The following is a 26,649-nucleotide window of genomic DNA, read 5'->3' on the forward strand; positions in this document are numbered from 1 at the left end:
TATCACAGTTCTTGGAAAAAGGATAAGAAAACAAAAGGTATTCAGATTTACAGTATTTCCTAGTCTTGACAATCATGTTTTTCTGACTCTATTTCCAACATAAAAGATGTTGGAATACAGAGACAGCATATACATTTTATTTTATTTCCTTTAACTTTTGAATTCACTTGAAAATCACGAGTAAGCGCTAGTAATGAGATGAAAAAAGAAACTTATGAGGAGCCAGATGCTGTTGGAGGATGTATTTTCCCAGTGGGACCTGAGAATGTAGACCCCTAGCAAATTTGGCTCTAGAATGTTAGTGTCTTTTTCTTTCCAAGTGTAAATCATTCCTATGATTCCTGCTGAGAAAAACTGACTGTGATTAGTTGATCTCTTCCTTAAAAAATAAGATTTAGGTATAGAAAATAAGTTTATGCTGTCTTGGTAGGTGGTCTAGTGCAGCTTCCATTGCACATTAGGATGCTGGAAAAGACAACTGATTATACTCATTATGGATTTTTTTTCCATAGGAGCCAGCTGCAAGACAGGTGGCAGTCTGCTGGGGAATCTCTAGCATATTTTTTGGTGTTTGTTAGAAAGATAGCTATTGGTTATTTTCCTTAGGGATGGTCTGTGATCACATTTGAACTTGTCATCTCCTGGAATAGAGCAGGATGTTGATTTTCTTTCACCTGTTTGAATAGCTTGATTTAATACTGAGAATAAAATACAAATTGAGTGAATCTTCCTCCTTCTCTCTCTCAGAATCAATTACCTTTGCTCATATAGCTTACTTCAAAAAGCTTTAGGGCATCCAATAAATTCATTTACATACTCTCAAGAAATGATTAGCATCCTGGTGGAGTAATAGAGCACAAGGGGCTGATTTACCTCACTGTTTTTTTCCTTGTGGCTATCTGACCAGTCATAGGAATTCATACATGTTGAACAGGGTACACTGGTCTCTTGCAGTGTGTGGAAAGAGAACTTGCTGAGTTAATGAACTGTGGCTGAGCAGCAAAGAAAATGAGCTAAGCATAATGAATGCAACTAAGGATCTTTGTTCCTCTCTTTAAGTCACCTCTTTACCCAGAGACGGCTCAGATTCATCTAGGCCAAGACCCAGAGAGAGCATACTGCTTCTGTTTAATTAGTATAGGTCAGGTTCATAGTATTTTCTTTTGAACCTGTGGTTCCTCATGAAAAGATGAGCTGACCACAGTGTAGCCCTCTGGATATGAAATAGAGCATAATTATTTCAGATATTCCAAACATGTACAACTTCTGCTTTGATTTTACACTTACTTTGTCCTTTTTTTCCACTTAATTTTCTAGTACACTGCACAGCTATGCTAATTTGGCACGGATGCTAAATATAAGGTCAGAGCATCTCACTTTGGTCTTTACTTGATTGCTTATCACCTTTCCTGAATGCCATTTCTATTTACTCTATGCATCTGATCTCATGTCGACACTGCATCCCCTTGGCAGGCTGGAGTTCTTGTTTTTCTCTCTTTCCAAGCAGCTGTTCAATAATTTCAAATGACATAATGTAAATGCATTTTCTATTCATGAGGGAAGAAAGTGAGTCCCCATAATCTCAGAACATCTTCCATCACAGATTTCTTTTACCCAATGATCAGAGAAAGTTCCATGGTTTTTATATTTTTAATCTCTGTTGTAAAAAAGTGTTGTGTAAAGAATTATAAAAGATATTTATATTTTCATTTTCTTCATCACGTGGCACACTCACAATACATTTTACAAGTCATTTCAATATTTATTATAAATCAATGGACCCATTCCCTGGCTTCTCATTCATTGACACCTGCAAATAATCAGTGAAGATAATTAGGCACATGAACAGATATAGTGCTACATAAATTAGTTTGGAAGCATTCTTGTATGGAGTAAATTTGTAAAAATTATATTTCCATGTGTAAGTTTTATGTGAGGAAAAAACCCTCCAGACTCTTAATGTAGTTCCTGGTTCATGCAGTTGATTTTAAAAAAATAGAGTAAAAGTCAAATATTAAGATGCTTTGGCTTCAGTTTTTGGCACACAAAGAAATCTCCATGGTCCCCAAATGGAGAACAACATTAACCAGCATGCTTTGATTCTGTCTATACAATTTCTAACACTACTTTGACTTGAGGTTTTAAATACCATATGGCAAATTCATAAACACTCTGAGTGAGCAGGTTTTTCTGTGAAATAATGTGAGATTACCACCTACCTGAGACTTAGGGTGATCAAAAAAGATGTGCATTTTCTGGATATGCACTTTCAATTTGTGATTTTGGGGAATTCTGCCAGGAGCTATTTAAGAATTCTCATGCTGATGCCTGACAAACAAGAACCATACAGAATATTGGCAATATATGTTTCCTAAAGAAGTAACACATAATTATAAGGGTGGATTTGATTATTTATCCTTTTCTATTAAGTTAAAATATATAAATCCATTGACATAGTAATGAATTGATTGCCCTATCTTCAGAGCTCTATTTCTAGAAGACAAACATGATCTTGTAACATCACTAATTATTAAAACCTACTTCCCTACAGGGAAAATTCTAATATCTTTGTCTTGATATCAAATATTAATATCCTGAACCCAAACCATTTTTGAGTTGCTTCCTGTATTTTGTATTTTTCCTTATCATGTACCTTATCTTTTACAAATTATTATCTAATCCCTAAGGTGGCCATTTTCATTGTTTCTTTTCTCCTTCCTCAATATGGATCTTGTATTTATCACTAAAACCCAGTGTAAAAAAAGAAAATAACTACTAACACACCTGTATCTTATCTACTTTCTCAACAAGTTGTACAAAGATAGTTAAAATATTATACTTTTAAATGCATCTACCAGTACTTTCAAAAGATTTAGGCACACAGTAGAATATCAATATATGACTGTTTAAAAAACGAATGCATGGATGAATTAATGGTATCTATCCTAGATTTCACATGTAGGCATTTATCTTATATCCAAAGTATAGATTTTAAAACCGCTAAATGTCTTCCAAATACAATGACTATTTTTTTTAAGGCTGCACCTGTGGCACATATGGAAGTTACCAGGTTAGGGGTCAAATAGAGCTGCAGCTGCCAGCCACAGCCACAGCAAAGCCAGATCTGAGCTGCATCTGCAACCTACGCCACAGCTCATGGCAATACTGGACACTTAACTCACTGAGCAAAGCCAGGGTTCAAACCCACATCCTCATGCATGCTAGTCAGCTCTGTTACCACTGAGCCATGATGGAAACTCCCAAACACAATAATTTTGATGCCAGGTTTTAAGTAATCCCCCAGGAACATCTAACACTATGAAATTGCTTTTGCACTAGCATTATCTTTTACAACTTGACACTAATCCTTAGATTCTTAACCCGGAGCTAAATTTATTTAATATACATCACATTAAAATTGAATATAGTTTTCATAGTCCAAAGTACATATAAAGCCTCCAAACTTGAAAGACAGAGAAGGAGGGCAAATAGGGATTAAAAACAATCAGCTGAGAATACTAAAACAAAGTATTCTTCATTATACATTTTAAAGCAGTAATCAAAGTTCACAGTGGATGCTCTGAGTCATCAAGTAAAACTTTGTGCATACCCTCCATTTAGGGAAGAAGGAAATAAATACATTTTAAAACTATTTTATAATAATGGTTAAGGTAAGCAATGTCTGCTTCCCTGAATTTTAAATTTTAAATTCATTTCTAGATGATTCGAGTGAAATAGCTCTTGTTATAAGGTGCCAGAGATGTTGGGAAAATACAAACTTGGAGTTGAAGAAATTAGTAACCAGGTATTTTTGGAATGTCCCGAAGCATAGATGCTTCTGAACTTTTACTCGATTCAGAAAGCCATAGAGACTCTGAACTTTTAATGGATCCTGGAAGCAGAATTAAGACAGTTTTGTGAAAGTTTTCAGTTCAAATCTGGTTTTAACTACTGCATAGCTAATAAGGCTCAGTATGGAAAAATCTGAGCTCTGGTCATGATATGATAGTAAACAAATAAGTGAATGCAGATGGCTCCATCAGTAGGCCTACAGCAGAAAGCTCTGTAACAGTGAGGCAATGGAAATATCTTTATGGATAAATAATGAAAAACTAACCAAATAACTTGAGATGTACAGGGCCAGATTTTATTAACATCATATATACCTAATGCCAAGCACAGGACCTTGCAAATTGTAGGCTCTAAATAAATATCTACTGAGTGAATGAATAAGTGAAAGACTTAAATAGATTAAAGATACACATTGTTTTTACCATAAACTGTTTTCATCACTGACGCTATTGTGAACCCAAAACATATTGTTCAAGGATAGGTACTTTTATTCCTTTTAGACTGAGGAATAAGTGTACAGACAAAATGAGATAGTACAGTTTTTGAACTTAATTGGATCTAACATTTGTTTATTTCCATAAGTGATCTTTTTCTTAATAAGCTGTCTTAAAAAAACCATTTACATCTTTTTCAAATTTATACAATGAAATAATTAACAAAATACACATTAGAAATGTTTACAGGGTTATAGGAGCCAAAATGGCAAAAACTGGAGGTAGTAATTTACTCAATTACTGAAGGAGTAATTTACTCCTGGGTTACTATGAGAAAGATTACATAGCTTTGCTACATTAGCACTGTAATTCCCTAATAAAGAACTATTTTACAGAAGCTGATATTTTAAAGCATTCTGTTAGGCAAATCCAATTACTTCATTCAAAAGAGATGTTCACTGTACACTTAAAAAAAACAGTGCATCATGCTCAGAAAAAAACTGAAAGTGAGAAAAAATGGCACACATTATCATAAACCTACTATTTAAATAAGGCTATTGTCATAGTATGGTATATTTTCTTTTCTATCTTTATATTTTTTCTATCCATATATAATCTATATGTTTCTGTATTTTTCTACTTTGTAGTATATTAAAATATTTTTTCCTGGTAGTACATAATCTATTAATGAAAGAGTTGCCTTAATAATCACTCTACTTATGTCCAAGATGGAATAAAGGAACTCGATATACCATCCCACCCAAAACAATAATTTTAAAAAATGAACAAAATATATGAAACAATGATTTTTCAAGACACTGGATACTTGCCATGAATGCCAGATGTTCCTGAGAGAAAGGAAACAAATGAGATACTCTCTAAAATGTATTCACCCTATTCCCTTGAGAGAACACCTAGGCTGTGGCACAAGGAGGGGATACAAATAGAACCTGGATGACTCACTGTCTTGTGGAGATGAACCACAGAGACTGGGAAGATGAAATGCAGCTAGAGCTCTGAAGCAAAAGCACCAGATAAAGACAGAGCTCCAGATTGTCCTCCTCAAATATTTTACTGAGTACTCATTAGCACATGTGTGAGGAACTCCAGAGCTTGGAGAAACCACCTAAAAAGATTAGAGGAAATGACTCAATCAGTCTTAGAGGAAACAACTCAATCAATCAAAATTAAGCCTGAAATGAAACAAATGTTAAAATTAGCAAACAGGGATATTAAGACATCTATTATGACTATATTCCCTATTTTCTAAAAGGTAAGGAGAAAACACATGTGTGTGTATACACACAATGATGAATCTCTAAAGATGAAAATGTCATAGTCTGAAATGAGAAATACAGAAATAACCACAGATTAGTTTAGAAGGAAATATTAGTCAATTTAAAGATGTAATAATAGAAACTAACCAAAATGAAATACGCAAAGGAAAAGATTAAAAAAAAAAAAAAGATTGGTATGTTGAGAGACAGCTCTAAGCAACCCAACATATGTGAAATTGGAGTCCCAAATGAAGAAAAAAGATAGATGATTATAGAAAAAATATTTAAAGAAATAATGGCTGAACTGAAATTTTTCCAATTTATTTAAAATTCTCTCTCAGTTCTAAGAAGGCTAATAAACCCTCATCACACAAAAAATGAAAAAATATAGATCAAGTCACATTATTATAATCAATTTCCTGAAATGAATACTAAGGAAAAATTCTTAACAAGAGATAGAGAAAAAGAAAAAAATGGGTGTTACATACAAAGGAATGAAGATAGGTCTGTCAACAGATATCTCATTTAAAAAAAAATGGGAAAGTAAAGCAGCACCTTTAAGGTACTAAAAGAAAAGCTGTCATCTTGGAGTTCTTTACTCAGTAAAAATGAAGACTTATATAAAGATGTTTTACAACATACAAAAGGTGAGAAAATTTATTTCTCAAAGACTACACTGTAAGATATATTAAGGAAGTTCATCAGGAAAGGAAAAATAATTCTAGATGGAATTATGAACCTTCACAAAAGATGAAGAGTCTCAGAAATGATAACTATATGCATAAATATACAAGATATATATACACACACACACACACACACATATATATATATATATATATATATATATACACACACATACATATAATTTTTTAAAGCTCTTTAAAAGATAATGGACTAGGAGTTCACCTGAGACACAGTGGGTTAAGGATTCAGTATTGTCAATGCAGAAGCCCTGGTCATTGCTGTGTCATGAGTTCTATCCCTGGCCTGGGAACTTCCACATGCTGTGGGCATGGTTAAAAAATAATAATAATAATAGGCTACACACTAAAAAACAGAAAAAGGAGATTACATTGTAGCACAGTGGATTGGGAGTCAATTTGCCACTGCTCAGGTCACTGTGGCGGTACAGGTTTGATCCCCAGCCTGGCAGAGTGAGTTGAAGGATCCACCATTGCCACAGCTGCAGCATAAGTCACAGAGGCAGCTCGGATTCAGTCCCTGGCAGGAGAATTTCCATATGCCATGGGTGTGCCCATTTAAAAGAAAGAAAGAAAGAAAGGAAAAAAAAAAAACGATAAATTGGAATATATGCATAAGAGGATTGATATCCTTGTTCGAAGAGAGATATCAGAAATTGCTTGTTCTCTTTCCCAGTAAGCACAGAGGCAGTGCCATTTGAGAACATAGTGAGAAAGTGGCTGTCTACAAGCCAAGAAGAGGGCCCTCCCTACATACAGAATATGCTAGCACTTTGTGAACCTAGAGCTTCCAAAACTGTGAGAAAATAAATGTCTGTTGTTGAACCCACCCAATCTGTGGTATATTGTTTCTGCAGTCTGAGAAAACTAATGTACCCTCTAAAATCAGAACAATTCCAGAATGTCTGCTCTTGTCATGTCTCAAGATTGTACTGGAAGTTCTATCCAGCAAAATTAGGCAATAAAAGAAATAAAAGGAATCTGGATTGGAAAGCATGAAGTAAAACTATTGCTATTCACAGACAAAATATCATAGATAGAAAATCCTAAAACATGCCAGAAATCCTGCTAGAGCTAATAAACAAGTTCAGCTGAACTGCAAGATACAAGATGAATATAGAAAAATCAACTGAATTTCCATACGTTTGCAATGAACAATCCAAAAACGAAATTAAGGGAACCATTACAATTAAGACATTTCTAACAGCATTAAAATAATAAAATAAATAACAATTTAACCAATCAACCGCAAGACTTCTACACCAAATATTGCAAAATATTATTGGATGAAATTAAAGAAGATTTAAATGAATAGAAAGACATTTTGTGTTCATGGATAGGAAAACAATATTGTTAAAATAACCATACTACCCAGAGAAATCAATGGATTCTCTGTCAAAATTCCAACAGTCCTTTTTTTGATAAGTAAATGAGCCAATTCTAAAATTCATGTAAAACTACAAGGGGAAATGAATAGTTAAAGAATATTGAAAAAGAACAAAGTTGGAATAATCAAACTCCCCCATTTTAAACTGATTACAGAACTATGGTAATCAACATATGGGGTACTAGTATAAATAGACATAGAGATTAATGGAATAGAATTAGAGGATAGAATAGATCGATGTATACATATGATTTATATTTCTTTACCTATATAGATATAGCTATATAGAGATATACCTATAGATACATTCAGTTTATAAACCACAAGAAGACAATAAATAGTAATTAACTCATGTATGAAAGCACTGTGAAAATGGAAGTGCTGATAGTCAAAGTAAAGAAATAGAGAAGTTTAGAGATTCGGTACCATTCTTGTAAATTCCAGAGTACTTAACCATGTAGCATTCTTTTAGGACTAAAATAGTTTTTGGTAACAGAATGTGCCAATCCAACATCTGTCTTTAGAGAGTGGCACGCCTGCTGGCTAGTGAGAAAATGGCAGCTCATTTTATTTTTTAAAGTAAGATAAAAGAAAACAGTTTATGATGAAAATGCTCTCATTGAATTGGGAGATTTCATGAAAATATGTGTCTGATGCTGGATGATAAGACCAGAGATGGTGTCCCTTTTGTGCCAAAACTTTCTTTGCTTTGCCAGTGTCTATGGATTACCTTTATTTTTGAAATCACTGGTAAAGCTTGATAGTGGGTCAGAACTCTGATTCATGTGAGTCTGATATGCCAATTCCATTCAGTGTTTGGTCAGGAGAAACAACAGCTACCAAGAAGTATAATCCGACTTTTAATTCTATATGTTGTAAATTTATTTTTTTGTTGTAAAATCACAATAGGTTAATAAGCTTTGGAAACATTTTTGTAACTTTTCTCATTTTATTTATTTATTCTTTCCAAAAAAAAGTGACACTAGTTTCTCCTTCAAAGATCTCATTCTCAATGTAGAAAATAGATAATAACTAATTGTATATTTTGATATGTTCTTGATTATGATCTATGTATTATGCAAACTGTTATTTAGATTTAGTTATCAACTCATTACAGTATTAATTACCAAAAAGAATTACCTAGCAGCTTCTATTTCCAATAGGAAATTTTAATTCTTAGAGAAATTAACAATTGGTTCAGAAAAGTGAAAACCAAGATTACTTTTTCAAAATATTTGTAGACCTCATGATTATAACTACTCTAATATATAAAATATGCTCATTAAAGAGCTGAAGATTATTAATGTACTTGAAAAGAAAACAGCATCCACTTAATTTATCTATTCAACAAATATTTACCAGGAAGCTATTATGTGTTATGACTCCATAAGATAAGGCAGCAGTTCAAAAGGAGAATTGATAAATATATTGCACTTAAAGTATACCTATTATCCTGAAAGGTAAATTTTGAAGTTGAAGCAAACTTTGGCTGGTTCTTCTTTTTGTTTTTGTTTGTTTATTTGTTTTGGCTTGCCTGAGGCATATGGAGTTCCTAGGCCAGAGACCAGATCAATTGCTCTCATTATTATGAAACATTAATTTCCCTGAAGTTGGATTTATAATAAACTAAAAACATTTTGTAAGATTATACTTAAGATTTTTCAAACACTATCTTGTATGGTATCAGAAACTTTTGAGTCCCTGGATTAATCATGAATTTTTGTCTTTATTATCGATATTTTCATTGAGCCTTACATATAACATTTTCCTTAGTGTCTTTGTATTTTCACTGAGGCTGTCTCTCCTCTCCCATCTTCACAGTTTCTCAGTGGATCTAAAGAGCATCTATTCTCTAAGGTTAAGGGCATAGATTCTACATGGTTCATGAATACTGTTTTGAAGATCCCAGCCCACATTGATCAATTCACATTTTGAACTCCCATTTTTAACATGAAACTCATGGCCAAAAAATTAATAATCCCCTAAAAATTTTATATTAAAGGGTTGTTGACTCAACTAGATTTTAAGTTTTGAGTTATCCACAGAGCAACAAAAACATCAATACTTATTAAATATGTATGAATTAACTTGTTTCCATGTCGATTTATACTTAATTTTTCAATTGATTTTAATGATGATCTGGGAATTTTTACATTCCAAGAAAGAGCATAGTTATATAAAATTTTAATTTCTTCAGTTCTACTTTAAAGAATAATAATAAATCTCAGATTTATTCCTTTAATGTAAATAACAAATGTCTACAATATATGATTAATATTATAGATTTTGGATTATAGTTTGGATTAATACAGCACATGATTGATAAACCTGTCAACTTGTAATATTAAAATGTTTTGAACCAGTTAAACTGCTGGTGATTGAGTTGAAAGATGATTCAATTAAAAATTCCATCATAGGAAAAAAGAATATAAATATAAATTTAAAATACAAATTTCACATGGATATATATTTACATAGAACGTGTAAATGCAAACAGCTCTAAACAAGCATCAATACATTCAAATTATCCAGTGACACACTATGTATAAATAATTGGCAAAAGATAAGTGTATTAGCTATAAAGATTCCATATTTATTTTGTTGCATATTTATAATATTTTTGTTATTAACAATTGTGTTCATTATCTGCATTGGAAATTCATTTTTTTCAAGAATCAGTGTTCATGCAACAACGTAGAAGACTTTTATTTAGCATGAAATGTGTATAAGAAACTCTGGGGTATAATAGAATTAGAAAATTGTAAGCTTTGAGGGGAGATGATACATTTTTGCAAACTACAGCATGAATTAAAATATAAATTCTTCCTACTTCTATTTGTAATACAAAATCTCCGAAACAGTTGTGCTGATTCTGCAATATAAATGTAAGCTTTCCAAACATAATAGAAAGTGGAAGTTTTCCTATAGCATACATAGTCTCAATAGTTTAATACAAATATCTTCATTTAGGGAGTTCCCATCATGGTGCAATGGTTAACAAGCCCACCTAGTATCCATCCATGAGAATGCGGGTTCAATCCCTGGCTTTGGTCAGTGGGTTAAGGACCTGGCATTGCCGTGAGCTGTGGTGTAGGTTGCAGATGTGGCTCGAATCCCATGTTGCTATGGCTGTGGTTTAGGCCAGTGGCTACAGCTCTGATTTGACCCCTAGCCTGGGAAATTCCATCTGCCACAGGTGCAGCTCTAAAAAGACAAAAAAAAAAAAAAACTTCATTTAGGTCAAATGTGGTCTGAAGTCCACAGGATGAAGATGATATACTTTAAAAAGTTATAAAAATTCCACATTTAAAGCATAAAAAACCTCATTATTAAAATCAGTAGCTATTAAACCATAGTACATACTAGGTCTGTATAGTCTTAAAATTTTAATTCTGTTTTAGTTATTGTTAGACTCAAGGAATCAGTTTTTAGTTGTGCTGAATATTTTTACTTTATCCTCACCAAATCAGTTTTGAAAGTAAATGCAGAACTCATTTGCAAAACATGGAATGCTTTAGGACTTCAAAGATGTTTGAAAGTGAGACATTGAGAACAGCAGTTGAGCAATGAGTACATGATATGTTGTTCCCTGTGGCTCAATCAAATACTAGAGAAAGCCTTAAAAGGCTGAGGTAAGATGTTTACTGCCTGGAATAGAACACACTGATATTAAATTTAATTATCAGCCTTTCTCTATTTTCTACCTTCTTGCAAATCTTGTACAGTGCCAGTCAACATTACTCCTTTTGGAAACTCGGTGGACTCTGCTGAAAAATTCCAAAGAATATACATTTCTTTGAAAAGATTGACAAGGCCATCTCACATTATGATTTAGAGCCAAATTATTTAAGCCTTTGCATTTTCACGAACTTCTAGTGGTTGACAATGACACACAAATGATTGAAGTGTTGTGAGAGACATAAAAATCTTGCAGTGCTAGGGGAGGAGTGACGGATGCATTAACTATTTTTTGGATCTTATTATCATCCCAGAAATTTTGATCAATTTTAAAAATTGAGTTTTTTTAAAAAATTTTACTATTTCTTTTTTTCTTGGCAGTATCACTCGACACTGCAGCTGCTCTAGAATTGGAAAGAAACAGTTTTGCTGGGCTCTTAAAAACTGTGAGTATTGGCTAGGGTGAAAGCACACCTTTTATATTTGTAGTATAACTATTTAAGCAATGAATGATGAAAACCTACATAATTTCATCTAGTCATTACCTGAGGTAGACAACAGATTTTATGTCTTCTATGTTTCAGTATCAAAACTGGTGACTAGATGTCTTGCTCAGTATCACAAGGTAGAATCTGTACCTTGTCACTCTGCAGTTTTCAGATGACTTAAGTATAAAGTAATATTGGTAGTCATCAAGATGGTGGAGTAGGAAGACTCTGAGCTTACTTTCTCCTACAGGTATCCCCAAATTACAAACTATTTACAGAGCAGCAGTCTCTGGGAATAACCTGAAGACTAGCAGAAAAGATTTTCTACAATTAAACATATGAAGGAGCCACAACAGGAGGGTAGAAAGGGGAGAGATACAATTTAGTCAGGACCACATTTCCAGTGTGGTGACTCACATACCCAGTGTGAGGACTTACAAGTAGAAGGGATGTCATAACTGCAAAGTCCCTGTCCAAGGAGTGAGGGGCCCAAGCCCCACATTGCACTCCTCAGACTGTGGGACCTGTACCAGGAAGCATAGCCTCCTAAATATGTGACTTTTTCCACAGAACAGCTAATTTCAATATGAAACCACAAAAGCCACTGAATAGCCAAGGCAATCTTAAGAAAAAAGAAAGCTGAATGAATCATGCTCCTTGATTTAAAATTGCACTACAAAACTCTAGCAATCAAAACTATATGACACTGGTATAAAAACAGGCATTTAGATCAAAGAAAGAGGAGAGTCCAAAAATAAACCCATGTTAATTTATGACAAAGGAGACAAGAATATACAATGGAGAAAAGGCAGCCTCTTCAATAAATGGTAGTATGGAAACTGGACAGCTATATGCAAAAGAGTGAAACTGGATCACTTTCTTATACCATATAAAAATAAAGTCAAAATGTATTAAAGACTTAAATGTAAATGTAATGCCTGAAGCCATATAACACCTAAAAGAAAACATAGACATTAAGTTCTTTGACATTAGTCTTAGCAACATTTTTTTTGGATGTGTCTCCCCAGGCCTGGGAAGCAAAAGTAAAAATGTACAAATGGACAACATCAAACTAAAAAGCTTTTGTGTAGTAAAGGAAATCATCAACAAAACAGAAAGGAAAACTATTGAATGAGAGAAGGTATTTGCCAATGATGTATCAGATAAGGTGTTAATACCCAAAATATATAAAAACTTACACAACTTTTAAAAAAACCCAATTAAAGAATGGTCAGAGGATCTGAATAGACTTTTTCCAAAGATGATATACAGACAGCTAACAGGCACATGAAAAGGTGCTCAACATCACTAATCATCAGGGAAATACAAATCAAAGTCAGGATGAGATATCACTTCATACCTATCAGAATGGTTATCATCAAGCATTGTTGAGGATGTGGAGAAAAGGGAACTCTAGTGCATTTTTCTTGGGAATGTAACTTGGTGGAGCCACTATGGAAGACAGTATAAAGGTTTCTCAAAAAACTAAACAATTCAGCAATTATATTCTGGGCATTTATTTGGAAAAAAAAACACTAAAAAGATATATATACCCCTATGTTCATTGCAGCATTATTTACAATAGCTGAGATATAAAAGTAACTTGAGTGTGTATCAATTGATGTGTGTATGGGATGAATGGATAAAGAAAATGTGGTATATACATTCAATGGAATATTACCTAGCCATAATAATGAAAGAAATCTTACCATTTGTGACAACACGATGGATCTACAAGTTGTTATGCTAAGTGAAATAAGTAAGACAGAGATATACAAATACTATATCATCTCATTTATATGTGGAATTTTAAAAATATAACAAGTAAACAAAACAAAATGAAAACAGACCCATAGATAAAAAGAACAAACTGATAGGTGACAAAAGGGAGGGGTAGGATATTGGGCAAAATAGGTGAATGAGATTAAGAGGTACAAACTTCCAGTTTTAAAATAAATCACAAAATAAATAAATATACAGCATAGGTATAGTCAGTCATATTGCTATTACTCTGTGTGGTGATAGTTATTAGACTTATCATGGTGATTATTTCATAATGTATCAAAATGTCAAATCACTGTTGTACACCTGAAACATACTGCCTTTCAACTATACTTTAAAAATAAAATAAAAATTCATGCCTCTTTCATTTAACACCTCAAATTTCTTTGTATTATACACTTGAAATACACTTGGATTTCAATTATTTTCCTATAAACAGTAAATTCTTGAAACAGTCTTCCTCCTTAAATGTAGTGAATTAGAGACAATTATGAGGTTGATTCTCATTCTTTTACCTGACATTCATGTAAAATATTTCAATATTAGCATGCTGGAGGTATGCCAATATATTTATTCAACAATTATTAAGAAATGACCATAGGCCAAACACTGTGTTAAATATCTGTAATTCAAAGAAGATAGATATACAGCGATGGCTCTAGTGATGGTTTCTGCCTAATGAGATAGAGAGGCAGATATAAAATTATGTAAAGTATAAGAGCAGCTCATTGGAAAATACCAGCTAAGGGAGTCAGATAAAGCATCACATAGGAGGACTATTTGAGTTGAAGCCTTAAGGAATAATTACAAATATATTTGATGAAAGAATGTCAAATGCATTTGCCAAAACACAGATACAACATATAATTTAGTATGCTTACTTATATAGCATATATATGACATAGTAGGTCATTCCTTATCCTAGCTGCAATTTTACTGACAGGTATCAGAATAAGTCACATAATCATTCTGATTTGACTATGATAGTGGTAGATTAAGGATCACATTCCATCCAGATAATGTTACCTATTAGATTATTAGCAAAAATGAAAATATAGACAGAGATATATTATTTGGAAGTTGAATCACTACCTATTATCTATTACTACTAACTGACACATAGCTTTGAAACTGCATAATTACCAATATATTCATATAATTATGTTCAAATTTGTGTGTTTGTGTGTGTATAAGCACAAATACATATATTTATCATTTCAGCATTACTGACTAGAGTATTACCTGTTTTGCTTGGTGTTTAAACTGAAGAAGCATTACTTTTATTGTTGAGACATTACAATAAAACTCTTAAATTGTTGATTCCTTTAATATTAAAAGTTTAATGATAGTGCTTATTACAGCATATGTTTGAATCTGTAGTTATTTTAGAATTATTTTCTTTAGTATCTTCTAAATAAAGAAAAGATACCTACACTTAAGAATTCTAAGAAGGTACGTGTCTGATATCAAATTCTCCAAAGAATTCTGGATCTGCCAAGGTAAATTCAGAGATTTCCTAAGCTTCAGAACAAACCTGGGATTCACATGTCGACCAGAATTTATTGAATGTTTATTTGTATTTCCTGTTCTTTTAATATTCTCTCTTTCCCCACCCCCACATAGCTCTCTCTCTTCCTTGCTCCATTCCATTCTATTGCAGAACTTAATATTTAATTTTCCAAACACATGAGAAATAAAATATTGCCTGCCATATCAGTAAACAAAAGAGGTCACAGCCATCAGCAATTGCAGCCAACTCCAATGGTGAGCCAGTGGGCCCTGAGGGAACTTAGGAAGGAAACATAGAATACCTGCCATCTGGCAGCCATCAGACTGTAGCCACTCCTGCGGGACCATGGATGAGGAAACTCAAGATGTGAAAACACAGGATACTAGCCCCAGATAGCTGAGGTACATATCAAATGATTTTAGTGATCCCAGATCTTTGGATCTACCCATATATAGAAAATCACTAAACTCCTTAACTTGAGATATCTAATTTTCCTTTATTAACATAATCTTTTGTTCCTACTACCTGCTTTTTTTTTTTTTTTTTTTTTTTTTTTTTTTTTTGCAAACTCTTATTTATCCTAGTTCCTCCCAATCTCCCTGGAGCAGTTTTCTCAGGGATACTTGAGATGCTGCCTCCTGGGTTTAAGTCCTCAGTTTCATCCACTAAATAAAACTCTCAACTTCTTAGGTTGTGCATATATTTTTTAGTTGACATATATGTTGAATATTTATTCTTTGCCAGGCACATTTTTAGATATTGTGACACAATAGGAAAATACATAGCTACTCTCTTTCCTTGGGGAACTTTATATTGATGATGGTTTTTTTTGTTTTTTTTTTTTCCTCTTTCAGTAGAAGTAACAGGTAGAAGGTGGGCAGGCCTTTTCAATAGCCTTTTATTTAAAACCTATAGAAAACATACAGGAGAATTCACATGATTGCTCATATTTTTCAATGATAAGCACCCCAAAGCATAAGGCATTTCAGAATTTTAAAACTACAACACAGAAAGATTGAACCAAATATATCCAAACATTTGAATATTTTAATTTCATTTTTATTTTTTCTTTCTGTTAGGTTCTGCCACTCACCATTCATAAGCCAATAATTCTAGAAGCAATTGTCAGCAGGAAGAAAAGTGCTTTAATCAGAAAGTTGGCAATCTGGGGAGATGATAGACTCCTGCCCAAATACCAAGTCCAAAGATTCTGCTCAGCCATGACAGGTTTTAAAGGGAAGAATGGAGGGGGAAGAATCTTAGGAAATCATTAAGGAAGCTGGGTTCTACAACATTCTCCACTGAGACTGGCAGACTCTTCAGATATTATCTTGCCTACATGATCTGACTGCAAGATTGCTAAGGGGGACTGTTCTGCGTAGAGAGCTAGCTGTTTTTGTTTGTTTGTTTGTTTTTAACTGCTTAATTCTTCTTTTTTATCTAGGAAAAGAATCAACAGATTAGGCAAGCCATGGTGTGCATTCTGGAAAGCAGAGGGCAGGTTTTAGTTTCAGTTACTTAGTGAACTCGTTCCTATAATTAGGTTCTTTTAAAGTTAGAGGGGAGCAGAAATGGGCAAATTGGAAAGGGGCAAAAGAGCTGCTTTCATTTCCAGTTATGTGTATACATTACATTTTCTTTATCCATTCATCCCTTCATGGACTTTTAGGTTGTTTCCTACTCTTGGCTAATGTGAATAATGATGCATTGAACAGCTAAGTGTGAATATCTCTTTAAAATGCTAATTTCAATTCTTTTCGATATATACACACAAAATTGGATCATGGGATAATAAAGTAGTTCTATGTTATTTTTTAAATAACTTGAATACAGTTTTTATAGTTTCTCTACAATTTTATATTCCTATCTATAGTGCATAAAAATTCCAATTTGTATACATCCTCATCAACATTTATTAATTTCTGATTTTTAAAAAATAACATCCATCCTAATAGGTGTAAGATAATCCTTCATTGTGGTTTGGATTTGCATTTTACTTGTGATTGGTGATGTTGACATTCGGTTCATATTTCTTCTAGCCTTTTATATGTCTCCTTTGGAGAAATGTCTGATGAAGACCTTTGCCTACTTTTAAATCAGTTGGCTTTTTGCTGTTGGGTTTTAGTTATTCCCTAGGGTTTTTTTCTTTTTTTAGCAGATATATGGTTTGAAAATATTTTCTCTCATTCCTTTAGGTTGCCTTTAACACTCTCTTGCTTGTTTTTCTTTGTTGTGCTGAAGCTTTTTAGTTTGATGTAGTTCCATTTATCTACTTTTGCTTCTGCTGCCTATGCTTTTGAAGTTATATCCAGTAAATTATTTTCAACACCAATGTTATGCAACTTCACCCCTATATTTTCTTCCAAGAGTTTTAAATTTTTGGGTCTTATGTTTAAGTGTCTATTTTGAGTTGGGTTTTACGTAGAGTGTTAAAAGAGGGGTCCAATTTAATTCTTTTGTATGTGGATATCCAGTTTCCCCACATTGTAGGTTGAAAAGCCTATCCTTTACCCGTATATAGTCTTGGCACACTTACCAAAAGTTATTTTCCTGTATATGTGAGGTTTTATATCTGAGTTCTTTATTCTATTCCATTGGTGTTTTGATCTATCTTAATGCCATTACCATACTGTTTTGATTGTTGCAGCTTTGTAATATGTTTTGAAAACAGGAACTATAGGACTTCCATTTTTGTTTTTCCTCCTTTTTCAAGATTGTTTGGCTATTTAGGTTACTTTGTGGTTTTGGATAAATTTTAGGATTTTTTGTTTTATTTCTGTAAACAAATGCCATTAGAATTTTTATAGGGACTGCATTGAATCTATAGGTAACTTTGGGTAGTATGGACATTTTCATAATATTAAATCTTCCAATTAGTGAATGTAGGGTGCCTTTCCATTTTAGTGTCTTCCTTAATTTATTTTATGAATGATTCATAGTTTTATTGTATAAGTCTTTTACTTCCTTGGCTAATATTTTTCCTAAGTATTTTGTTTTCTATTTGATACTACTGTTAAAGGAATTGTTTTCTTAGTTTCTTTTTTGGATTATTTGTTTTTATTGGAAAAATACAGCTTGTTTATGTTGATTTTGTATCTTGCAACTTTTCAGAACTCATTTATTTGTTCTAACAGTTTGGCTTTGTGTATGTATGTGTGCATGTAATATCTTTAATGTTTTCTGTGTATAACAGCAGATCACCTATAATCAGATAATTTTGCTTGTTCATTTCTAATTTGGATGCCTTTATTTATTTATTTATTTTGCCTAATTTCTGTTGCTAGGACTTCTAATAATATGTTGGATAGAAACAGTGAGAGAAAGCATACTTGTCTTGTTCCTGATATTAGGGGAAAAATTTGCAGCTTTTAACTATTGAATTTAATGTTAGCTGTGGTGATGTTATATATAACCTTTATCATGTTGGAGCAATGTCCTTCTATTCTTAGTTTACTAAGTGTTTTTATCATGAAACTGTTAAATTTCATCACTTTTTGCTGCACCTAATAATAATATGATCATGTGATTTCTATCCTTCACTCTGTTAATTTGGTGTATCACAATGAGTGATTTTCATACATCAAAACACCTTGTATCCCAGGGGTACATCTCATTTGATCATGGTGCAGGTCTTTAAAATGCTGTTGTTTGGTTTATTAGGTTTTTTTTGAGGATTTTTATATCTATTTTCACCAGGGATTTTGGCCTATGGTTTCCTGTCTAATAGTGTCTTATTCTGGTTTTTATATCAAGATAATGATGACTTCATACAATGAGTTTCAAAGTGTTCCTTCCCCTTCAAATTTTTGGAAAAGTTTCAGAAAGATTTAGTTATAATTCTTCTTTAAGTATTTGGTAGAATTCTCTTGTAAAGCCATCTGGTCCTGACTTTGGTTTGGAGTGGACATGTATAAAGTGAAATGGCCTTTCCTAAACATTTCAATGTGGCAATTCTTGGCTTGTGCTTGTCTGGATTATTATAACTTCCTAATTAGATTCTGGGATTGTTTTAAAGGTATTTTGATATATTTTTGTTAAATTAGTGTTCTTACAGGGAAACAAGGACCTGGACTACCTATTCTACCATCTTGTTAATGTCACTCCTGCTTAGGTCTTAAATCTTTGTAATGATGGTGGCATTCAGATACTCTTTAGAAAATGACAAATTAAGATTTTCATACTATTGTAAAGAAAATTTCATTGCTCAATGAAAAGAGTCCACACTTTACACTTCAAATATTGAGAAGAATTAAGAAACGTTGAGAAATATTATATTTACATCAAATAATTTGGAAGAGGATGAATTAACAGGTCTTTATAGTGCAACATAAATATTCTTTTCTGGATAATGCAGAGCAAATTAGGGGAAATTAATGAAAGATAATATGAAAAGCACCACTACTGATATGGAAAGAGTAGAACTATAGATTTATGCAAATCTGAGAAGATTCAGAATGTCTCTGTCCCACAGATTTTTTTCAACATAGAAAACTTTCAAAGAATAGCTATACACCAAAAATTTCCTTTAGCAGCAAAGATGGAAAAATCATGTGGCTATGTAAAAAAAGTTCAAGCAGTATCCAACAAATACCACCTAGTAAAGGGAAAATTATATACTGGTACAACAACCCAAACTCTTGTGCTTATGAGTTCCCATTGTGGTTCTGTGGTAACAAAACCAACTTGGATCCTTGAGGACATGGGTTCAATCCCTGACCTCATTCAGTGGGTTAAGGATCTGGCTTTTCTATGAGTTGTGGTGTAGGTCACAGAAGCAGCTTGGTTCTAGCTTTGCTGTGGCTGTGGCATAGGCTGTCAGTTCCAGCTCTGATTCTAACCCTGGCCTGGGAATTTCCATATGGTGTGAGTGCAGCCCTCAAGAAACAAACAATACAAAATGCTTATGGTTTAAAGAACCATTCTATAAGCTTATTTTTCACTGCAGCAATGGTTTACCTTAAAAAATGAAAAAGAGAACTCAATTTTTGAACTCCACAAGAAAGTATAAGCTACTAGTTTGTTGTGTTAGACTCATATAGAGGTTTATACTAATTTACAAATTTGAAGCCCCCTTTTATAGATGACATTATCTCCTTTCTAGCCATATTAGTTGAAAAGATAAAGCACTTAAATCCTAAATTCTAAAAATGAACTCATTTGTTGTCTAGGTAGACATGAAAAGGATAAATAAGAATTTACTCATCCTATTTCAGTCAATAGGTACATGTTGAACTTAACTGAAAAAAAGAAACACCTTCTTCAAAATTATGAATAATATAACAATAGCTGATAGTTATATATTGCTTTCTATGGATTAGGTACCATTTTTCAGTGTTTTACATTTGTGAAATCTATCATCAAAACAAATCGGGAATAGGGATTTATTGTTATTATTCCCATTTCAAAGATGAGAATAAAAGTTACAGAGTGGAAGAGTAACATACATAACGCCATTCAGCAACAAAAGGCAAGATCACAACTTGAAAGCATTTGTTGGGCTTCAATAGCTTTATTATTGTTACTTTCATTAACTTAAGTATTTTAAAGTGATTGCAAACATTATAACATCTTATCACTAGATGCTTTAGTATTTAATTTCCAAAATGTGGATCCACTTCCTTCCTTCTTAGACAAGACGATAATCACACCAATTTGTAATTATTCCTTAATATCATCTAAAAGCTTGTTCATTTCTCTAGTTATCCCCAAAATGTCCTTTATAGTGGGTTTGATCAATCCAGCAGCATGCATTGTGCCTAGTTATATCGCTTAGGTCTCTTTTAATTTGGAAAAGTCCTTTGTTAATGGCCCTGGTTTACTGTAGAGACTATTCTTACAGAATGTCCCCTTTTTTATTTCTATGATATTTTCCTACTGGGGCCATTTAGCTTATTCCCTAAACCCCTTCTATTTCCTGAAAACAGAAATTTATATCTTAGTTTTAGTAAGGTTCTAAGGTTTACTTAGGTTAAAATTGTTTGGCATTTTAAATAATTAATGATGTTGTATGGGTCACATTAAGACATACATCCTTTCTAGTTGTTTTACCAACAATAATACTAAGGATTAACCAGTAATTCAAATAGGATCAACATGATCTTTCCTTTGTTGTCAGGTTGTTCATCTGCATATCCAGTTCCATATAAACCAATTTTCTCACAATTTTAACTCCATAAATCTTGCCTGAGTGAATTGGTTTATTAGAATTGCATATTGATCATTTTCTTATTTTATCATTTCTTGCACATTTATTAGCTAGCTATTTTTCCATATAAGTCTACTTTTCCTTTAACAGCTTTGAGCATTTTGTTACTTTGAAACAGAATTCCTACTACAAAGGCAGACTGTGCTAAATGATTTCCCCTTTTTTATTTTTCAAAGTAAAACTTTGGGTATGAACCACCTTAGATGAAGAGACAGGTACTATTTTTTGTAATCTCTTCTTGGAGTATCATTTTCAACTTTCAGATATTCATAGATTTAAATTGTTTCAATCAACTGTAATTCTTATTCTTTTGATTCTTAAACTGTCACAGCTTTTCTACTCTGGGTCCACTGAAGTTGGCTCATGGGTTCTTTTACTACAGCCCCATTAATCTTTAAAAGTTTCCTTGCTTTCTGCGACAATAAGATATCCCAAGTCTTGGGATTTTTCTTACTAAAATGTACTTATTTTTAGCTATGATTTGGTAGTCCACAATGTGACTTTAGAAATATTAATTGCAAGTGAATATAGTTTCAAAGCCATTTCAATGTTCAGTACAAGAAATATGTATGTTTAGAATTCATGTTTTAAATATTTCCTGTTCAGTTTTAGCATACAACATAACTATTTTGATTTGACATTTTAATTTTTTCTTTTACAGAAAATGTTGATTGAGAGTTAGTATTTATTATTCTTTCCTACAATGTACAAAATATAAATTTCTACAAACTTAAAAACTAGTAATTAAAATGCAGAATGACATTTAAAATTTTTGTATTTTATTTTTGCTTCTTAGTATACATAATATTAAACATATAAAATTATAGTACTGTCTTATTTGCAAGGAATACTTTCCATGGTTTAGTTTCTAATTTGATAAGTAGTTAGTTAGCTTCATTCATTTTAGGGAATTCTTTTCTATTTAAGGGTTTTATAACTTTGGATTTTTACCATTTGGATGGTTGAGAAATATCATCTTAGTGCTTTTATTTTTTATTTTTTTTATTTTTTTGTCTTTTTAGGGCTGAACCCATGGCATGTGGAAGTTCCCAGGCTAGGAGTCTAATTGGACCTGTAGCTGCCGGCCTACACCACAATCACAGCAATGCCAGATCTGAGCCATGTCTTCAACCTAAACCACAGCTCACGGCAATGCCGGATCCTTAACCCACTGAGCAAGGCCAGGGATCAAACAAACCCACATCCTCATGGTTACTAGTCAGTTTCATGAACCACTGAGCCATGATGGCAACTCCTCATCTTAGTGCTTTTAACTTGTAGTTCTCTATTATGACTGAATTTGAGAAACTTCATATGCTTAGTGTTATTTATATTTCTTTCAATGAATTTTTATAAATGTCAAATATCTATTTTTGTATTGGCCTATTATCTTCTGCATTTCTAGCTTTTTATTTTAATTTTAGAATGATTAGCTTTTTGTCAGTGATACAAATGGCAAATATTATTTCCAAGGCAGTCACATATCTTTTGATATATTTCCTGCTTTTGGCAATGTAGAAATTCTGTTTCAACTAATCAAATTATTTTTTTTTTCTCCTAATAGCTTCTGAACTTTGAGACCTAGTTAGAGAAACCATATCCACTTCCAGGTTTTAAAGGAATTGAAAACCTTTTGTTTTACTAGTTGTCTGATTTCATTTATTTTACATTGTGTTGGATCTGTGTGGAATTCATCTTGGTTTATAATATGTGGATAAAATTTATATTTTCCCAAATGGCTATCCAGTAATTACAAAATTGTTTATTAAAAAGTTCTTTAACCCAATGATTTGGGATATATTGATGATAATCTTTGTCAGTACTCCATACTGCCTATCTAAATAAGGGTGCTATACTTACTGTGAATTTTAATAGTTGAAATTAACAATAACTACCATTTTAAACAAATTTCAGAATTATACACATGAACAGATTTCTAACCACAGTAGATTTTTGACCTACTTCTTTCAGTCTTTAGAAATTCTAGTACAGGAGTTCCCGTCGTGGCGCAGTGGTTAACGAATCCGACTAGGAGCCATGAGGTTGTGGGTTTGATCCCTGCCCTTGCTCAGTGGGTTAACGATCCAGCATTGCTGTGAGCTGTAGTGTAGGTTTTAGACATGGCTAGGATCCCGCATTGCTGTGGCTCTGGTGTAGGCTGGTGGCTACAGCTCCGATTAGACCCCTAGCCTGGGAACCTCCATATGCTGCGAGAGCGGCCCAAGAAAATGGCAAAAAGACAAAAAAAAAAAAAGAAAAAGAAGAAATTCTAGTACAAACACACACACATACACACACACTTAAAATATGTGAATATTTTAAAATACAGAAATTATATTCTGGAAGGGGAGAGATGGGATATCTTGGATTATTTTTTTCCTGTACCTTATACTCTGGGGTATATTTTTATGCTTATAGGAACTGACATGCATTTATATTTACAATATACAGAAAATAAAGCTATTTAAATATATTATATATAAAGAATTTCTAATTTAAAATTATGTTATTGTCTAAAATCCTGGATCTGTAAAATTTTTCTTCCATGTGAGAATGACTGTTTAATATTAGTTTTTTTAAAAAGTTATTGTAGTTGATTTACAGTGTTCCATCAATTGCTGCTGTAAAGTGATCCACTTACATATACATATACACTCTTTTTCTCATAATACCTCAATCATATTCCGTCACAAGTGATTATATATAGTTCCCTCTGTTATACATCAGGATCTCATCACTTATCCACTCCAAATGCAACAGTTTGCATCTACTAACCCCAAACTGCTAGTCCATACACTCCGTCCTCTTCCCCCTCCTCCTTGGCAACCACAAGTCTGTTCTTCAAGTCCATGAGTTTCTTTTCTGTAGATAGGTTCATTTGTGCCATACATAAGATTCCAGATACAAGTGATATCATATGGTATTTATCTTTCTCTTTCTGACTTACTTCACTCAGGATGAGAGTCTCTAGTTCCATCCATGTTGCTACAGATGGCATTATTTTGTTCTCTTTTATGGCTGAATAGTATTCCATTGTGTATAAGTACCACATCTTCTTAATCCATTCATCTGTCAAGGGACACTCAGATTGTTTCCATGTCTTGGCTATTGTGAATAGTGCTGCCATGAACATGGGGGTGCATGTATCTTTTTCAATGCAAGTTTTGTCCAGATATAGGTGCAGCAGTGAGATTGCTAGATCAAATGGTAGTTCTGTATTTAGTTTTCTGAAGTATCACTGTTTTCCATAGTGGTTTTACCAATTTACATTGGTAGGAGTGTTCCCTTTCTCCACACCCATTCCAGTATTTGTTATTTGTAGACTTACTAATGATGGACATTTTGACCAGGGTGAAGTGGCACCTCATTTTAGTTTTGATTTACATTTCTCTAATAATTAGTGATGTTGAGCATTTTTTCATGTGCCTGCTAGCCATCTATGTATTTTTTTTTGGAGAAATGTCTGTTTAGGTCTTCTGCCCATTTTTCAGTTAGGTCTTTCGTGTTTTTGTTGTTGAGTTGTATGAGTTGTTTGTGTGTTTTGGAGATTAAGCCCTGTCAGTTACATCATTTAACACTATTTTCTCCCATTCTGTAGGTTGTCCTTTTTTTTTAATGGTTTCCTTTGTTATGCAGAAACTTGCAAATTTGATTAGGTCCCATTGGTTTATTTTTGTTTTTATTTACGTTGCCTAGGGAGACTGACCTAAGACAACATTTGTAAGGTTTGATGAGGCCTGCTCATCAACCCAGGTCCTGAAATCAGCAGTGCTGCAGAAATAAGAAGAAAGAGACACAGAAATAGAGTGGCGGTCAGGGGGCTACCGCCTTCAAGAGGCAATAGCAACTCTCTGAGCCCATCATGGTTTTTATTTATTATTTTCTACTTCCTTGTACATGCAGGGGATACATCAGTATTTTACTTCAAACAGATTGGAAGCAAGATATGCTAGGACAGTCATTCCTAAGCACATAAAGTAATCATAAATGTTGTAGCCCTCCCAGGCTGTAATTTCCTGTTTGCTTCAAGCCATTTATGGCCTCGCCCACAAATCCCCCAAGGCTCCAGTCCTGAGAATGTCAGAGCTGATGGTTTTCCATAAGCAACATCAATGCTTCAGCAATCTTGTTTTCAAGATGCCATTCTTTGATGTTGTTCTCATTTGTTTTGCCTCAAGGGTCAGTAGAGAGTCACGAGATTTTGTATAGACTGACCTATAGTCACTCTATGGCACCAGTCTTTTTCCATTCTTTGTCATGTTGCATATTCATGCCTCCAATGAGGTTGATGTAAGGAGAATTTTTGCCTATCTTCTCTTTCAAGGATTTTATGGTGTCTTGTCTTATGTTTAAGTTTTTAAGCCATTTTGAGTTTATTTTTTGCGTGGTGTGAGGGTGTGTTCCAGTTTCATTGATTTACATGCAGCTTTCCAGTTTCCCCATCACTACTTGCTGAAGAAACTTTTTCCCATTTTACAATTATTGCCTCCTTTTTCTAAGATTAGTTGACCATAGGCATATGGGTTTATTTCTGGTTTCTCTATTCTGTTACATTGTTCTATATGTCTATTTTTGTAACAGTACCACACTATATTGATCACTGTAGCTTTGTAATATTGTCTGAAGTCTGGAAGAGTTATGCCTACTACTTGGCAAAGTAGAAAGATACAAGATTAACATGCAGGAATCAGCTGCATTTCTGTATACTATCAATGAAATAGTAGATCAGGAATATAAAAATACAATACCTTTTAAAATCACATCCCCCCAAAATTAAATATGTAGGAATAAATCTGACCAAGGAGGTGAAAGACTTATATGCTAAGAACTATAAAACATTAATCATGGAAATTAAAGAGGGTTGAAACAAATGGAAAGATATTCCATGTTCCTGGATTGGAAGAATTAATATTGTTAAAATGGCCATACTCCTCAAAGCAATCTACAGATTCAATGCAATCTCTGTCAAATTAACCATGACATTTTCACAGAACTAGAACAAACAGTCCACAAATTTATAATGGAACCATAAAAGACCCAGAATTGCCAAAGAATTTTAATGTTAGATTGGAATCTCTATCACATATTGGTAGATTTCATTAAGTTAATAAGTTCCACTTCCAGAAAAGTATTAATTGAAAGTATTTCAACTTTAAGGAGTAAATATAAATTGAAAATAAGTTACATACCAGCCACACTTCTTTAACTAGGAATTGCTCTAGGTTAAACTAATGCTCCTGAAGGACTTATATAAAAGTCAGTTAATTCTTAGTCACCAGTTGCTAAAATTAGGAAATAATGTAAGTCATTGAAGACAGGGATCTTTTTATTT

At 33.1% G+C, this 26,649-nt stretch overlaps 1 protein-coding gene and 1 long non-coding RNA gene across 3 annotated transcripts in view; one reads left to right on the forward strand and one right to left on the reverse strand.

The window, feature by feature from the left end:
* Positions 1 to 26,649, forward strand: part of LOC102165728 (uncharacterized) — a 582,163-nt gene that overhangs the window by 347,902 nt on the left and 207,612 nt on the right. For both annotated transcript variants that reach the window (XR_014810754.1, XR_014810750.1), the window contains exon 4: positions 11,714 to 11,778. This is a non-coding gene — a long non-coding RNA (uncharacterized LOC102165728). The remainder of the gene's footprint in view (positions 1 to 11,713; positions 11,779 to 26,649) is intronic.
* Positions 1 to 26,649, reverse strand: part of LOC106504458 (uncharacterized) — a 1,793,907-nt gene that overhangs the window by 14,072 nt on the left and 1,753,186 nt on the right. The gene's annotated exons all lie outside the window — the stretch shown is intronic.

The sequence above is a fragment of the Sus scrofa genome, chromosome 7, assembly GCF_054392235.1.
Source record: "Sus scrofa isolate SSC_HxYL_T2T_F1_AM1 chromosome 7, Sscrofa_HxYL_maternal_Yorkshire_Landrace_v2.0, whole genome shotgun sequence".
NCBI lineage: Eukaryota > Metazoa > Chordata > Mammalia > Artiodactyla > Suidae > Sus > Sus scrofa.